This window comes from Bactrocera tryoni, chromosome 5 (genome assembly GCF_016617805.1).
Source record: "Bactrocera tryoni isolate S06 chromosome 5, CSIRO_BtryS06_freeze2, whole genome shotgun sequence".
NCBI classification, from domain to species: Eukaryota; Metazoa; Arthropoda; class Insecta; order Diptera; family Tephritidae; genus Bactrocera; species Bactrocera tryoni.
The window spans coordinates 52,727,382-52,746,169 of NC_052503.1; the positions used below are offsets into that span (position 1 = coordinate 52,727,382).

An 18,788-nucleotide genomic window follows, 5' to 3' on the forward strand; every position below is an offset into this window, starting at 1 on the left:
CTGTGTGCATTCTAAAATATATCGTCACCTGAAATGCAAAATAACGTATCATCAAAAAATTCGAAATTGAGTGTCTTATTGATTACGCTTCACTACTTCAAATTACATACATAATATTACATATGTTCCACATTTTCAGATTCTGCGGTCAGATATAAACCAGTTTTAACCAATATTAAAATTTTGTTTCACTCATGTTCCAGTTTATTTCGTGTTTCATTCATGCCACTGTAAATTTCCGAAAATGTTGTTACGTTATTTTGCATTTCAGGTGACGATATGTACATTGAGAAAACAAAATTAAATTATTTTGATAAAAAATCTAACTGTATATAACCCCTTAAAAGTCAATGAACTTCTGAAGCACATACAATATTTGGGTAACATTGTATGCCTTTGCATCAAAGGATATTATAGTCTGGATGGTTATTTAGAAACCTTTTTCCAATAGCTCAGAATACATTCATTTTTAAACTATTTTCATCGTTGTTTCAGTAGATAAATCCTTTTGTTTCTACGCTATAAGAGATTATATGTAAATCACAGAGTAATCTGAAATTTGCAATCTACGGTCCATAATATAAAACCTTAAATATGTAAACTATGAGCTATAATCTGTAAATTTTGAATAACACTTGATGCTTTCAAGTGTTCAGATTATAACCTTATTCATATTTCCATTACTCAAAATATTGATGTGCCCTTGTTTTTGAGATCATTGCATATAAGATATGCATGTGAAACAAAATATTTGCCAAATATTCTGTGGCAGGTTTTAGAGATTTTATTAAAAGTCAAACGTGAAGATATCTAGAAACAACTTAATAAAATTCTCGATTTCGTTTCAAAACAATCTGTAAAATTTTTGGAAGGATATTCACATTATTTTAGCTTCTACAGCCGTTTTAGCAGGTAGCGCGCGGTCGAGGAGTTCAATAAATGGATGCTGTGTACATCATTTATCTCAAAACTACTTTCTTTGGCGTGCTGTTGATGAAAAAAAAAAACTAACCATCCGAATCACTTGAAATTTTAATATGGTGTTTATAAGATCAATATCTATCGCTGGGACTACGATCAAATTTTAATTTTAAGAACTTCGATTTTTTTCGATCTAAAACTGGTCCAAAAATAGCTGTTTTCAGAATCTGAACTTCAAAAGCGCGAAATTTTTTTAATTTTCAATTTTTTTTTTGGTTGTAGTCCCAGCGATAGCTGCACTCCTACTGATTAATAATTTATTTGGTTTTTATGTTTCAGATGTTCTGAAGAGTCAAAATCAACAACGGCACCGGGAGTCATTTTTTAAGATAGCTTTTTTTGGACGCCATTTTTAATATTGTTAAAAATTTTTTTTATTTAACAAAAAAATATTTTTTATACTTTTCATAAGTGTATAAAATAAACTGTAAAAATTTTAAAACGATTGCTCTTTTTTTAAGCCTTAAAAAAATTGAGAAAACACCCTTAATTTCAGGGTTCTAGACCACCGGGACCCCTTCATAAAATTCTCGATTTCGTTTCAAAACAATTTGCAAAGCGTTGGAGATAAAGGATATTAGTTTAACAACAGTAATAAAAAATATCATCAAGCCCACCTACTTAATAACGCTTACATTTGCTCTTGAATGCATTAAAATATGAGCAGCTATCAAAAATTTTTTGTTATGTTCAGAAATATTCGAATTTGTTTGATGAGCTTTCAATTTTGGAGAATTTTCGAATTAGTGCCTCTTTTCAAATATTTTCTAAATTATTTGGTTTGTAAAATGATATTCTCGATAGGTTAAGTTAGGATACGTTAAACTGATAGGCTCCAAAAAATAGAGAATTTATATGCCTCTTGCTACTTATAGTGAACTAACATGGTATAGATATAGTTGAGTTTAGGTGGAGTCAATCCCTAACTTGCTCAATAACAAACATGACATGAATAGAAACCGGCCCGCACATACCGACTGTTACGATTCAAAAATAATGACATAAGAACTCTAGACGCAGTACTAACAGGTCATTATGTAGTTTGAATACATGCCAATAGACTAGTAATGACTAGAAGCTTTCAGGAGGTAGAAGAGGAGGAGTCTATAAAACATCTTCTATGCGAATGTAAGGCTACATATGTAAATATAGGAAAAGAATCGCTAATATCGGTTGAGCGTTTCTTGACGGTGTCTAGAAGGTTGCACAAATAAAAATTTTTGTACATATTGATAAACTTCATCAAGAGTTCAGGGTGGTTCAGAGGATATAATAGTGAGTGGATTTAGTATCGGTCATCTACTTTAACAACCTGCCTACCTTTAAGCTTTTAAATACATGTATGTACGTTGTCGACAAAAGTTGCAATAATATGCATATAAGTAGAACAACAACAGCGCAACAATCACGAGTGCTTCCAGCGTCCGCAGGGTATAATTTTAGGCGCGCCAACGCAGTTTCATCAGCCATTCAGACTCATAATCACACAAATACGCTGGCTTGAAATGCAAAACAGCAACAGTAAATGAGTGGGTATCTGCTTTTAAGTCACATTTGAATGTGTGTAAAATCACACACGAAAAATTCTCATACTTGCAAAAATGTGCGCCTAAAAGCAGTCTATCGGGGGATTTCCATTGGTATATGCAGTCATTACTGCTAAAATTTTATTTCGCATTTTATGTGCTCGTACATATTCGTCTCATATTCTTCACTTGTTTACATTTTTCTGCAAGAATTCCCTCGTTTCGGTGTTTTCTCACACTTTTATGCTTTTTCTAATAGTTTACTCTGTATGCTGACCTCTTTGTAGTGGCTAAACGGGCGTGTAGCATGCATGCACTTCGCAACAAAGTCTTTTTTATATCCGTTTGTATGTACAAAACCTTATTTATGGCGTGAGTGTGTGCCAATTTGCGCTTACTCATAAATATGCTGGCAACTGACATCCAGCGTTTTTTGCTATTGACCGAGTTCAAGTGCCTGTGTGCGCTGCCAATCAGCTTAACCTGCCTTAGAGGCTTTCAGGAGTCAATCAAGTGTGTCCTTTGCCTACTTTTTGCATCTCTCCAAGCACGAGCGTATAAATAAATGTGTGTCGGCAACACACGGCTTTCAAGCTTCGGCTATATTTCAACGCTTATCAACGGAAAAAGTACGGTGTAAAAAATTTGAGCGAATACAGTGGATACAAAATTTTAATTTGTGGAATTTTCACTAAGTACTAGAAACAACTGTACCTCTTTTAAGTCGAGAAAAAAAGCTTTCCGATTTTGTAAAGGTAATCAAGATTTTGCTCTTTTCAGTCTATTTTTGTAGCCAATAATATCCTTTCCCGGAGTAGACCGATCATTTGATATTTACAAAGAAACGAGTTTCTAAATTCTCCAATGCTAAGGCGAATTTTTAAAAATAAACCCTACGAAATATGAGCAGTTACGACAATTAACCTTACTTCAGTCAGTAAATATCCAGTTACTCAATTAAACATTTTGTAATGCAATCATTGTCATAGTTAAAGCTTATGTTCTCAAAAGCTGTTGGCCGGTCGAAAGGAAATCGGAGTGCTTCACACCACGATAAGCGAAGAAAACTGTCAACCTAACCTAGATTTTGACATGCTTTCATTTTTTCGGCTTCGGCTTACTTTGTCACGATTTTCGGCCGACTGATCGTCTGTTTCAGGTTCATAAGCATAGATCCAAGAATCATCGCCAGCCAGTAATAATACGTTTCATGACATCCTGGTTGTCGGAAAGCATTTTTTCAAAGGCGTTAACGCGTTTTACGAAAAAAGTCAGAGATTTTGGAGCTAATGTGAAATCACCTTTTCTTGGGGTAAAATGATCTTTCAAAATGGTTGGAGTGATCAGTGAAACTCCGATATTCCAACGATTCTAGTAATATCTCTGACCGTTAGTCGTCGATTCTCACGCACCTATTCTAGAAAAAACGTATTTCGAAGAATGTATTTCGCGCGAGATTTAAATTAAAAAGTCTTACTATTTTTTCCCAGAGTAGTACTTAAGCTACAATAACCAAGCTCACTCAGCATAAACACCTTAAGACATTTACCGAAATTGCAAAAATGGTTGATATCGAAAGATAACATCCTCACGTCCTCTCCCCATATAGCGGTACAGTTAAAAACTACTAAAAGTGCGATAAATCAAAAATACGACAAGAGATAAAATTTTACACCCCAGATGGTATGAGAAGTTTTTATGGGAGACGGGTAAAAATGGTACGCGTCATTTTTCTCACATTCTTATGTCAGAGTGTGAAAACGAGCGAAATCGGAATACAACCACACCTACCTCTCATACATATAGTACAGTCCAAAATTCCACTTGATTTTTTCACTTTTTGGCACACAAATCCAGAAACAATTGATTTAACGTGATACAACTTTGCACTAATAATTCTTTAAAGTATACCACCTTATGACCAAATATAGCCCAAATCCAACTAAAATTGTTCCAGCCCTATCTATAGTTGATTTCGGACCGAAAATATCGATAAATGCATAGAGCATACAAAAATTCAAAAAGAAATTCCCAAAACCTATTATAAAGATTTTCAAACTTCCGACCGGCCAATATGTGAGTTATTTCAATGAAAATAAGAGAGCGTGTTTTACTCATAACAATGTATCTTTCTGCCTAAAATAGATGGAATTAGGCAAAAAATTTGACCCAGCCCCCATATAACTATTATCAGGATTTCCGAACATGGGCCGAATTTGCTCCATATGATTGGTAATTGTATGTTAAGTACCTTAATGAAACACAGGGAACATTTATTTAGTATGTGATATGTTAATAGTATGTGTTACTGCCAAAAATAGAAAAAAAAATCGGTTCAATACTACCCCCTACACCCATTTTTTCCTTAAGGCATTTCTTGGACTTTGATTCTTACAAGTTGCAAGAGTATAAATGTTCGGTTACACCCGAACTTAGCCCTTATTCCTCGATCCAAATTTACGAATTTTTCGGTTAGTCATCTTGAATTCTTTATTTGACGGTATTACGAGCTTAACTGTAAAAACTACTTAAGTTACGTTTCGTAATTATAAGCCATGCGTATTATGTATATACATATAAGTACATTTAACTTAATTGTTTATACATTTTATAAATTCCAGGAGACATCTGTACAATCCTACAGCATTCAAAGTTATAGTTTTGGCAGCATTTTTCACAAGAATCGCCTATCCGCGATACTCAATAGGAGTTAAGGTGAGTGAAATTTTGTTATCATTACTTTGTTAGCGTTAATTAACAGTAAATATTTTACATATAAAGACTTATTTCTTATAATAATCGTAAACATCGGGATATATTCATAAATCTCGGCAAATACATACATATTGTCTCCTGGAACCATTGATGTACTAATAATTATCTTAAACGACACAATGGACTTTTTTCTGAGTATTAGATAATTCAAATTTTTTCGAAAGATCGATTCAGAGAGAAATAATAAATTTTTTCCGTTTTCGAAGTTAGTTTTCAAAATCGAAATGTGTATTGTGTATGTGGCACTTAGCAAACCGAACCGCCAAATTCGAACCGCTATTCTCATCAATTGAACGGTCTGAAGTAATCAATCGCCTAGAAGCGATTAGATTGTATTCCCTCAGGCACGCTCATACAACGGTAGTAACTGGCCAGAACTTGTTTAAGAGATTTTTTCTATTATGTTCTGTTTTAAATATTGTTATAATTTCGCCAATAGGCATGAGGTTTTAGTATCATTAGTCATCGAATAAAACGGTGAATTCTAACTTTGCTAAACAAGACACTCAATATAATACAAAGTTTAGAGATTTATTTTAACTATATCTTATAGTATAACTAGCCTTGGCACATTCCCTCTCCTGAAGAACAAATGATGTACGAATAAATATACATATGTATGTGATTTAATTTTATAAATTTATTTTTTAGATGTGAATATGACTTAGCCACTAACTACATACTATCCCATTTGCGTCTTTTCCAATAAGTATTCTTCTTAGAAGAGGGATGATTCTATATCTTAAAGGTCTTGGCAAAATTAAGAATTGCCAAAGAGATTTTCGAATTGATTGGATTATATGAAATGAAATATATATTGATTGTTACGCACACAAAAACACAGGTGAAATCAAGTATTCCACTCACTAAAACTGCGATCCCTTTCTCTTAGAGATAACTATATAAGCGTTCTTCTATTGCACCATTTTGTAAAAGAAGTATCGAAATTAAACACGCCAGTAGTTCGTAACTCTCATTCAAAACTATTAAAATCGGCTCACATATTTTTCGAAACCCCATTTATATAAGGTTATTACCTTAATATGGTACCGAAAATTGATGAAATAGCTCCATAAGCCCTACTATTCGTTTATTTATGCATATAAGAATGTTTTTCGTTAAATATTCCGATCTATCAATAAAAAATATACATAAGTACAGACAACAATACTCGTACATACATATGTATATACATTAGTTAGCAATCGCTTGCATACTTACATATGTACATAGATAGCACATGACTGCAGTCTTATACATGTACTCGTATAACATACAATGCTGCTTTCAATATCAATTCACTTGCTGTACCCCTAGTAAGCAGATTACATCCAGCCACAAAGCAATTGCTGTCACCACGCGCACAAATACAAACGCATATACATATGTATGTACATATAACTGTTACATATTTCCACGCAATGAAGTCATAAAAATATTGAATCCCTTGCGGCGGTGGTTGGGTCAATGTAATTTCTCAATCTGCAATCTACTGTTATTAATACTACACGTGCTACTCTTTTGCTACGCCAAACGACAGCAAAACAAAAAACTAGAAACCAGAAAAATCGAAAAATGAAGCAGAAAACAAACAGAAATATTAAATGAGGCACTAAAACCACTAAAATTGGCGACCGGCGCTGTATGGAATAGAGTGAGAGGAAGACATACAAATAAGTTATTTTTTGATTATGTTTAACATTGTGTACATGTGTGCGTATGTATGTATACGAGGCAGAAAATCAGCAAAGTTAATAGCATAAATTATGCACGAAGAAACTAACGATATTCTAAATCAAAAGGTGTCGACTGATAGTACTAAAAATTATAAAGACTCATAAGAACTATTCCAAACAAAAAATATTTTAATTAATAAAAATAAAACAGCAACAAAAAATTTTAAAATCGTAAATTGAAGAATGAAATGAAAAAAAAATTAAAAAAAAAAAGTAATTAATAGAAATGAAATAGAAAATATCTTAAATTAAAGAATGAAGAGGAAAAAGAATAAAAAATATAGTCTAAAAAGTAAAAGAAAGTGAATAGGTTTGAATTTAAAAAATAATTTAAGAACTTAAATAGACACAGAAAAAAAAATATAAAAGAAGTTTAAAAATTAAATAAAAAAGAACTTTTCAAAAGATTTAAAATATTAAAGAATTCAGAGAAGTTTAGAAACAATAGATATAAAAAGGTTTAAAAATTAAAAAAAAAATAATAATTTTAAATTAAAACATTTTGAATATAATAAAATTGAGAATGTCAAGAAACTAAAACAAAATATTATAATAAAAATAAAAAAAGTCTAGAACTCTTAAAAAATTGAAATATTTAAAAAATAAAGATTTTCAAATATTCAAACACGATATAAATAAAAAATAATATTTTAAAATTAATAAATAAAAAAAAGGTTGAAAGCATAAATAAAATAATAAAAAATAAATATTGAAAATATGAATCATCACAAAATTTTAGGAATGAAAAATTAAAAAGAAAATATTTGCAGAAATTGAAACTAAAAACAAAAATAATAAAAAAGTTAGAATTCTTCGCAGTCGGTAGGATTCGAACCTACGCTCCCAGAGGGAATCTGATTTCTAGTCAGACGCCTTAACCGCTCGGCCACGACTGCTACATATAATTTCATAAACAAGTTCACGCCACGCGGTCGCAGCCAGCAGACAAAGAGTAAAAGAACACGTGCTTTTGCCAGAAACTAAATTTCAGCTTGTTTTCATAATTAAGCAGCTAATTTAAATTGAATTAAATGAATATACATACATATATGTATGTATGTAGTTCAATATTTGGCTTCGTAGCTATTTTTAGAGACTCTATACTTAGGTATGTATGTATAAATAAATAAAATATCAATGCGTATTTATAACTTGAATTGAGTGCCCTCATGTTTGGACAAGTGCTGCGCTGCCGGTGTTAATGAAGATTAGCTGGCAAACGTACCTGTAATCAATTGCGCACGTCAAATAACTGTCAAGTGCGGACACACACATACATACATGTTGGATATTTGCTAATATGTTCACTTTGGCATTTTCATTTGATTGATAACTCAAAACGCTTTCAATTCAACACGCTCCAGGTGATAGGCAACAACAATAGCGAGATTGTTGAACAATCAACAACAACAATTACAAAATTCGAGCACACAAATCGAATTATTTACTTTTGCTGTGTTCGATTTTGTTCTGACTTTATTGACCTATCCACGCCATATTAATGATATTTCTATGCTAAACACCTACAGCCACAACAACAACAATGAAAGAGACGCACATTAAAGCTGTAAAGCTGCAGGTTGTTTGGCGCCACACAGATTTATTGAGTGTTGCAGATTAACGTCAAGTGATAGATCAATAAAGCAACGCTGTGGCAAGCAGTTAATCGAATTCGAAGGTGAGAGAATAGCGGAACAATGTGGGTGTTGAGTAGTCGATGAAATGAAAAGCCATTTTATATGAGAATACCCACCGAAGTAGATGGTACTCACGGTAAGAAGGAGTTTAAGGTAATTTTTTGTAGTTGATTAGTGAAGAAGTAGGGGAAAAGGTAAACAAAGGTAATTTAAAACTTTTTCAAATTTATTTATTTAAAAGAATTTAAGTAAGGTTAAGTACACCTATTACAGTTTCCTGTCAATTGTAGGAAGTAGAGTGTAGAGTAATTACTTGATCTCATACAACATTTTTACAATATTTTTTATACCACGAAGTTTGTAACACGCCGAATGAAATGTCGGAAACCTTCTAAGGCATTTTATTAGTGATCTGCGTTACGAGCTGAGACGATTTAGTCCGTCCGTCTGTATATACGGGAAGTAGTCCTACAGTTTTTCAGATATCATTCTGAAATTTTGTACACGACCTTTTCTCTCCAAGAAGCTGCTCATCTGTCGGATGCGCCGATATCGGCCCACTATAGCACAAGCTGTCATACAAACTGAACGTTGGGAATGAAGTACTTGTATGGAGAACTTTTTGTCGAGATATCTTCGCTAAATTAGACATGCATCATTATTTAAAGCATCATGCAACTTCCGAAGAAATCGTTCAGGTCAGAACACTGTAGAATGGAGCTGTCATACAAACTGAACGAACGGTATCAAGTTCTTCTAGATAATCTTTTTTAATTGTGAAGGGTATAATAGCTTTGATACAAAGTTTATGAACGAAGTTTATGTGTTTTCTAGTTTAACTTAATTTTAATATTTCCGCAAGGGCATAAAGACACTCTTTTCCCCTAATCGTGAAATTGTTGAAGAATAATTTGGTTCTAGATCAGTTACTGAGGAATTTTAATACATAAAACACTATGTCCTAACTAACTAAGTTGAAAATCTTTAGATCTTAACACTCAACAGACTGCTTCCTATCGTGACAAATTTCGTACTTTGGTCGAACAGCGTATGGTGTAGCTTAGGAACAACCATTTAGTTTTTAATTTAGCCAGTTTATTTGATTTATACTATTTGTTTGTTCGATTCGCTTCCTTTCAAGTTTTGTTGAAGAAAAAGAAAAAAATTTATTAAATAAAAAAATATATCCATACTTTAGACAACTGAAAGTTTTTTGGATAGTACTGTAAATAACCTATAGACATACGAGGTGTGTTCAAAAAGTATCGCGAATTTTGTGTTATTTCAAAAATTATTTATTTATTCATGAATATCTATTTTGTCCCCTTCAAAGAGATTTTGTCCCCATGAGATATTATACACTTGTGCCAACGGTTTTTCCAATCTTCGAAGCACTTCAGAACATCATTCTCGTAGATGCTTTTTAAAATTAATAATATTTTTTTATTTAATTTAGACTCCAGCGGTATTGAAGATAATATTTATATTAAAATGAAAAGAGAAGATTTTATTTGAAATACATTTAATCCTAAGCACTCTACTCCTCTTTTTACACCATACAACTCTAAAGACATAGGATTGTCTCATTCAGCCAACTCTACAAGGTTGTATGGGAAATTTAGCAAATGTAAATTATTTCATTATAAAGAACCAATTGGCAATTAGAATCACTAGATCTGGCAATGAAAAAATAATTACTTTGTTTGTATTGTTGTTGTAATTAAATACCAAATTAAGGATTATGGATAGCAAATGAAGACATTTGTGTATCTGACCACCTGCATTATTCATTAATTAATTTATATTAATATACATATGGGACCTGGTCTACGAAAAGGGAGCTAACGTGCGAAAACTAGTTTTCTAGGAAACAGCTGTTTAAACAATCTTCCATCCGAATCAATTAAAAAGAGAAAATTGATTTTTTGACACCTAAGCCCCCTTTCCGTAGACCAGGTCACATATATGTATTTCTGATGAGCTTTTTTTTTGCGCAATTTCATACAATTTATTTGTGATTAAGTATTTTTTCTTACACTCATACAAGACTGTACATATGGATATTATGTACATATGTACATATATTCTACATAAATACGAGTTGTCCTTGCACCTTCCGAGCATCTGTTTATTTCCCTTATTTATCTTATTTCTCAAAATAAAAGATACACAAACAACTTGTCTACATCAGGAGCGATAATGCGATTTTACTACATACATACATACATATGTATACGTGTACATTAGGGTGGGTTAAACCAAATCAAATGTTTTCTTTAACTAATTTTACTAAAAACATTGTTGATAGACACTAAGAAAGGCCGCCTAACGGTTTTCTTTGATTTTCATTATCATTAACAGATAGAAAAATGCATATCTCGTTCCAACTACTTAAATAATATTTCGTTCTATCGACTATACAGACTATTTTTGTAAATATATGCATTTTCTATGTGATAATAACAAAAAAAAACGAAAATTGCTAGGCAATGCAGCTTCCCATTAAAATGAAATGCTCATACTTAGCGAGCCTTTATTAAAAGTAACTATCTATAATTTTTTCGGAGTACGAAGCGATTCGTTCGTTTTTTGACCCACCCAATTGTGTAACTGCAATGGTTCACATACAGGGTTGCACATGCCTTGTTCGACTTGAAAGCCGGTAGGCTGCCGCCAGCAACATTTGCATATGTTCCGTGCCATATCTGTTGTTGTTGTTAGTTAAATATTAATTTCACACGAGTACTTTTCGATGTCAACATGTTCCGCCAACATTTGGTTGCATTAATCATTGAGTACTCACATGTCGATGTTGCCAACGAAAGTTAAATGTTGAATGATGGAAATTTATATTTTATGACGGGTAAATCTGTACAAATGGCTCCATACATATGTGTATATTAACTCTCGAGTATACCACCCAGTTGTCGAACGCAACTCGTTTGCCACCTCAGAAAAACTCGAATGTCGGTTCTCTCATATCTTCCAAATAGTGGTGGATAATTAAAATCTCGATGTAATAATAAGAAAAATTAAACGGTTAAAAAAGAGAAAAAGTAATAGAGAGTTTTCAATATTTAATTGCAAGAGTTGTTACGGCCAAACAGACCGTATCAAACCAACTTCGATCTCGACCAAGCTAGGAAAAATGTACGAACTAGCTTCTTAAAGTAGCGATATATTGCTGAGAAGCTACATCATATGAAGCGGTTAAATGAACGGTATCAACAATTACGCTAGTTTCTATTGGTACCGGAACGAATAGCTTTAAAACCTTTTCAAATGGTTCATATTCCCTTTTGAATTGATCATTATTGCCAGAATCATTCAGTCAACGCTGATAATTGGTAACATTAACTAAGAGAATTCATAACATTCCCTATGCTTTCCATATTCAATGCATTATAAAATATGTAGAAACTAACGGTGCCTTAAATTTGGAAACAGAGAAGTCGAACATTTATGTAAACCTTTTCAGACACTAACCGCTCTAATCTACATCCATCCCCAAAGACTAAAAATATCGGAACAGATTGTTTATTCCTTCGAGCGGGGTTTAATAGGTTATATTAACATACTAAGGCTAAGACAAAAGAGAAAGAGTTGACTACACGATAATTTTAGTTCTTGCACTCTTAGAAAATATTACTAGGCAGTCGAAAAAGTCTTTTCGTATTTTTTATCAAACTTCAACATATTTTTTTTATTTATAATAATAAATAAATAAACAAATATGTACCATTTTGGTCGACCACTTTTTGCCATTTTTCCGCTAGAGACATTATTCCATCAGTGTAAATCGAAATTTCGAAATTTCCAGAACGGAAGCGAGCGAACCATTGTTGTGCTACACGAACTGATACAGCATCGTCTCCGTAAACTTCACAAATTTCATTGGTGGCTTGCGTGGCATTCTTCCCTTTTTTATACAAAAATTTCAAAATATAGCGAATTTCTTCATTATTTTCACTCATTTTTGAACAGCTGTAACTTTTTTCAACTTCCCCGAATTTAATTTTTTGAAGTTATACTTCTTATACAAGTTCGGAAAAGGTTGCGATAGATGCATATTTGCGCAACGTTGTCTGCGAAGATGTTCGAGCAGCAAGGGAAGCGGAGACAATCGGCACAGCTCGGATTTTCTACCAGCAACACAATGTTGCCATGCTTATGCTATTGTTGTTTTTGTAGAACAATGTTTCAATTTTTGGTTGGTGACAAATTCACATGTGTGCGCATGTGTATGTTTGTATAACTGTGCATTATTTTTCTTTCGTTTCCGTTTCATTTGTGCGAACTCTCAACTATTTTGTGTGACTTTTGGTTGAGATACTCTGCGGCGGCCGCAGAAAAGTTAAGACTATACTCCACAGGATCATTTCTGTAGTCAGTCTTCATTTACTTTCTTTGCAAATCGAAAGTATTAGCACCCACGATGAGGAGGTATTTCGTTTTATCTAACAGCGTGAGTTTAATGAACTTCATTTCTAATTTTGTCTTGTGGCATATTAGAAATGATGTTTCTTCGATGATCGCTCGGTTACAACGGATAAAGCGACTTCTGAGTGGTGATTTTAATGAATAAATTACAAAGTTTTATACAAATAACATAATATATACATAGTCAATAAGTACAGTAGGGCAATTCACAATCTGGTGCAAATGGTCTTGCATATTTGCAATTGCAAATGAGCGAGGCATATTGTTGCTTTTACACTAACAAAAGATACAGCGAAATTGAAATGATAAAATTTTGTCAAAATCCAATTATCATCTTAGAAATGAATAATAATTATTAGGCTCCGTACGCGAGTGATGCTGATGTGACGATATCAACATCAACAAGAATTGGCGATTTGTGTGCGGTAGAATGCAAAATTAACCCTAGCGATAATCATAATAGTGAAAAATTGAATTTAATTGCCATTTATACTATATCACCAAATTCATCGAAGAGAGATATAAAATTGTTCGTCGGTAAAGCTTTATTACCGTTGTCAACTGCAGGTTCGCAAGCTTTTGCAGAAATTATCGGAGAACCAGTCGAGTATAGCGAACAACCGGTACTCCTTGCGGGAGATTTGAATGTAAATTTCTCATTGCCAGAAGCTGAACCATTACTGGCATTCCTCAGAGAGAAATTTTCATTAGAAATGATCAATGGAAGAATTGATTTTACGACAAAAGGAGGTACGACTATTGATGCGGTATTCGCGAGAAATTTAGATAAACTAGATTTAAGACATTTCATATCGTATTTTAGTTATCATAATCCAATTGTAAATATTATAGATATCAATCCGTCAGAACCCAGAAATGATAATTGATTTAGACTTTGCTTTATAAAATGTACATAATAAATTTATAAAATGTGAATTTAAGAAAGTGTTGGTCACTCCACCATATCTTTATCCTTTCCCTCTTGCTAGTTTTCTTTCATACAAAATGATATGCCTTTCTTGGAATATCACTAAAAAGTATAACTTCTTCCGCGTGTAGGGACTCCACGCACCAGTTTTTTTTTTATTAAATGAAGCTTTGATTCTCACCTTTCCTACATTATAAAGTATGACACAATGTGATTGGAGCACTGGAGATATACGACTGCCACGACATCTAATGACAAAGTATGAAAAGATTTTTCCGACTTCCAATAGTTCCCATTTCTTTCTGTATTTTTGAAATATTCCCCTTTAGGTGCCTCCTAGCTATGACAGCAACTGCAATCTTTCAGATTTTGATCGAACTTAGACAATATAATGCAATCCAAATCAATTGTGTACCGTTCCTCAACAGAATATAAGCCAAGATCTTCAGAAAGAAATATTTGATAAGCATGTCATTTTATCTTGTGAAAGGTGTTGCACTTGGGTACAAAAATATTTAAAATTTCAACTTTAATTTCATATAAAATTATTACAACTCTTTTTCATACGAATTATACTACTACATACATATATATGCTTTAATATGGAATATAGCAATGAGGCATGCGAAATCCCAATATTGCATGTCCAATTGCTTTGTAATTATTGTTGTAGTTAAATGGATTAATAAGCGGTAAATGAGCATGGTTAAAGGATTGTACAAACACTCACTCGCAATTGCGAAGTCAGCCATGCTGTCAGTCGTCTGTCGTGGATCGTGGGTGGTTCGCCCGGCCAGACTGTGTCGTGCGAAAAAGAGTTGGTTAACGGACAATTAATTGCATATAAACACGTACAGCTGCAATTACAATTTTGTATTAGACGTCCAATGGTACACACTTCTGGCTGGGGGCAAATAAATCCCAGGCATTGGAGAGAAAATTTATGGGTCATGGGAATATTCAAGAGCAAAAATGTGTAAAGTTGGAAATGCGAAAATCAAATTACAGAAAGGTTGAAGCCATTTAAGAGTCATAACAAAGCTTCATGAATGCACCTTTATGGATATAAAACGGAAATAAAACTATAATAGCGGCTTGTTATGCTGTTATAAAAAATGTAAGCGAAAATTTTTATTGTTGTTTGCGGTTAATTATCGAATGAGTCATATTCTCGTTGAGTCATAAACTAATAGCAGTTATTACCTTAATGAACAATAAAAGCAACAATATAGTGATATGATTTGGTGGATTTAACTGCAACGCAGTTACAAATCGTCACAAAAAAGCACCGGTAGTTGTAATTAAACTCCACGGGTAAATGATATTTCAAAAACGTGTACATTTCGAAGTTGGTAGGAATATATGAGCGCGATCTGTCTACCAGTTTGCTTGCAACAAGTCGGTTCGCCTCAGTAGTGCTTTGCAATTTTTACATGACTAAAAATATCGAACAAAGAATTTGTCTCAAATTTTGAATTTCTAACCAAATTTCGTGTGCGGAATCATTGCGAATGTGGGAGAAGTCTTACGGCGATTCAATGTTACCAAAAACACAAGCTTACGAGTGGAACAAATCCTTCAAAGACGGTCGAGAGATCGTTGAAGACGTGCCTGGTTCTGGAACACCGTCGACTCCTTCAACTGTTGAAAATATTAAAAAGGTGAAGGATGTGGTAATTGAAAATAGTCAGGAAAGTGTTAGAGAAATGGCAAGATTTCTCACTCGTCCCGATAAAGCTGTTTTTTTTATAAAGAATACCGTAAACTTTGTTTTTACTTCATACCAGATCAATTGGATCATGGAGTCGCCAAACCGAATTCTGGCGACTCCTTCTCTACCCATATACCGGATAGAGAGTTGTGGGTGGGAAGAAGAGGTTGGAGTAGAGGGGAAGTGAGCTTCTTCACGTATGAGTCAAAGCTTAGAGGAAGGTTGGGGGAGGGGTCTACTGTCAGGTATTCTCTATCAACTTCAGTTTCACACTTGCTGACTATTGCAGTGTCTTCCAGGTCGAGGTTGCAACATTAACATAGCAGTAGATTTGCTGCTCCGGAGTACAGCCTCCTTCAGAGAAGTGACCATTCACTCAGATAGCAGAGCGGCGATACCAGCCTTGAACTCATTTACAATGCGTTCGGAACTGGTCAAAAAATGCCTAACCTCACTATCAATAGCATCGAGTGATGAGACTGGTATGCACGCAGGAAACTGTAAAGCTGACGAGCTAGCAAGAAAAGTTACCCTAGAACCGCTATCAGTAGAATGTGATCGGATCGGTGCTTTCGTATCATCTTGTGTTCTACTACTAAGTAAATAGCTGGGCTTCGCGGAAGCTTGGTCAGCGCTGGGCCACCATCGGTAAATGCGTTGTCGCAAAAGTCTTTTGGCCCACGATCGATGTCAAGAGATCTAGTGATTTCTTTGTCCTCAGTCAGGTTAGCCTCTCCCTTGTTTTGGGGCTTTTAACGAGCCGTTACCCTATTGGCGTCCACGCAGTAAGGCTGAGAACTCTACAAGACGCCATCTGCAGAAACTTTATGGAAGAAGATGAGGTGTAAACAACTCAACACTTCCTTCTTGACTGTCCCGCGTTTGGGAGGTCAAGACTTGAGCACTTGGAAGCGCATACCTTCAGATATCCCACCGAGTTGGTAGGATGTAAATTAAACGCCGGTGAAAATTTGTATTGGCTACTAAGCGTTCTGATTTAAAGTTCGAATACAGGAGTTCTTCTTTTCAATGGCATCACAAAGGACTACATCTTTTAATCAGCCATCTAACCTAACCGTAACAGAACTCTTTGGACATTGCAAATTTAACGCTTGTTCATTTTTTTTTAAATCTCCCAAGGAAAAAAAATCGACTTGATTCAATTTAGCTCTACATGAGCAAAGATGAAAGCTCAAAGAGATTTGCAAACTACTTTAGCATTCTATGAGTTGTGAAACTATCTTATAGTACAATTTTCCCAACACTGGATCCTTACTGGAAGATGACTTAATAGTTTGCCTTCGTTTTGAACTTTCAGGATTGCTTTCTCAAAAGACTGGCATTCCTCTCTTACAGATCTACTGAAAGAAGGAAAGAGCTTAATATTTGTATTAATTTATGTAGTAAAGAATATATTTAAAAGACTAGAAAAAAAGATTTGTTCAGATGATCATTACATTGATGTTTTTGTTTCGCTGATTTCGTCTAGCTGAATACTTGAGTGTACTATAATTCAGCTTTTCAGGCTGACTCTCTAGTAATGCTCCAAATTGGTAATGATCTCCCAGAAATATTTCTTTGGCGAAGTCAGATGGTTGTATTTACCAAAAATATTTAACTCAATCATATTTCCACTGTTAAAATATGGTTATGTGTCAATAGTATCAGATTTTTAGAAGCTACTTCTCTGCTTATCCAATATTATATAAATTTCAATTTCAGTCCTTCGCTGTTTTGAAAATATCCCACCGAACAGCGACTTAATATGAAGTTTAAAACCAATGAATCTTCGATTAGTCGTTCTTATTCCATAATAACGGTATCGTTCCATCAAGTATGAATCGATTAGATACATCTTTTCCCCGATTTCGGTAACATTCGTACTCGTAAAAAACGCATTATATTCTTTAAATACAACAACCATAAATAAGAAACGAAATTGATTGTCTCAAAACAAAAGCACAATTGTCCTTGTGTCTTTTTAGAAGCCGCAAAATGCAATATTGGCAGTGGAGCACTTCTCTGCCACTACATGTCAAGCAATTACCACTTTAATTGCCATATAAGCCACGCCATCAAAAGTGAAATTGCCACAAAAGCGCAAAAGAGCAGCACCAGCACATCTCCTCGCTTTGGCCTAACGAAAATGACATTTTCAAGTGTGGCTCATTGAGCACTGCAGTGACAGAATTGTGAAATTATAAATAGCAAGCTTGTGAGAGCGAGCACACCTATGTTTTTACAAACAGACGAGTACATATGTAGGAGTACTATATCTACATATCTACATATGTATGTATGTGTGTATGTCTTTGTAGGCAGCGAGCTGCTGGTTGAAGTGTCACTTTCTAATGCAACATTTCATAAATAGCATTTTTCTATTGCTGTCACCCAATCTCGTCGCGTTCTCCGCGTCTGCACACCTTTGTACGTGCCTAATCACTAGAAAAATCAAAACTATCGAGGCTTGTTACCGACTGTCTGTTACGGGTGATCCAAGTAGAGGTACTTTTTTCAAAAGCCTCTTTTTGTCGCGTCAGCTGTGTCAAGCTGTCATGTTATTTTTGTACAATACTGTTTACAAATCATTCAAGTTTGTTATGAAAATTCACACTTCGCTCAATTTACGGTCAACATAATCGGTCCAATGAGCATACTATTCGCAACACCATCACCCATCTTGAGACCCAGCATTCATTCTTGGATAATATTTGACTGCTGAGAGTGTACACAGAGGCCGTGGGGAGGCATTTTACGTCGAGATCTTAAATTAAAAGCATACAAAATACAGCTTGTGCCAGAACTGAAGCCGCTTGAACTTCCCAATCGACATCGCTTCGATCTTTGGGCTCCTGAAACGTTTTAAGAAAATCCGACTTTTTCGAGCCGATGAGGCCCATTTCTGGCTCAATGAGTTTGTTAACAAGCAAAAAGACCGCATTTGGGACGAAGAGCAATTTGAAGAGATTTAAGAATTTTTGTGTGGTTTGTGGGCTGGTGGCATTCGCCAGTTACCAGTCGAAATGCTCAAACGAGTCATCAAAAATTGGACTC

At 34.2% G+C, this 18,788-nt stretch overlaps 1 protein-coding gene and 2 non-coding genes across 4 annotated transcripts in view; 2 read left to right on the plus strand and 1 right to left on the minus strand.

Moving 5' to 3' along the window:
• Positions 1–18,788, plus strand: part of LOC120778116 (dual specificity protein phosphatase 15) — a 107,349-nt gene that overhangs the window by 56,724 nt on the left and 31,837 nt on the right. The window contains exon 2 of one of the 2 annotated variants that reach the window (XM_040109819.1): positions 5,129–5,222. The exons of the other annotated variant lie outside the window; for it this stretch is intronic. The gene's annotated coding sequence lies outside the window, so the exon portion shown is untranslated. The remainder of the gene's footprint in view (positions 1–5,128; positions 5,223–18,788) is intronic. 2 annotated transcript variants of the gene reach the window in all.
• On the minus strand, positions 7,833–7,914 carry Trnas-aga. Its single transcript has one exon. It is a non-coding gene; the product is annotated as a tRNA-Ser (tRNA).
• Positions 13,012–13,225, plus strand: LOC120779222. The gene has a single exon (XR_005705622.1). It is a non-coding gene; the product is annotated as a small nucleolar RNA U3 (small nucleolar RNA).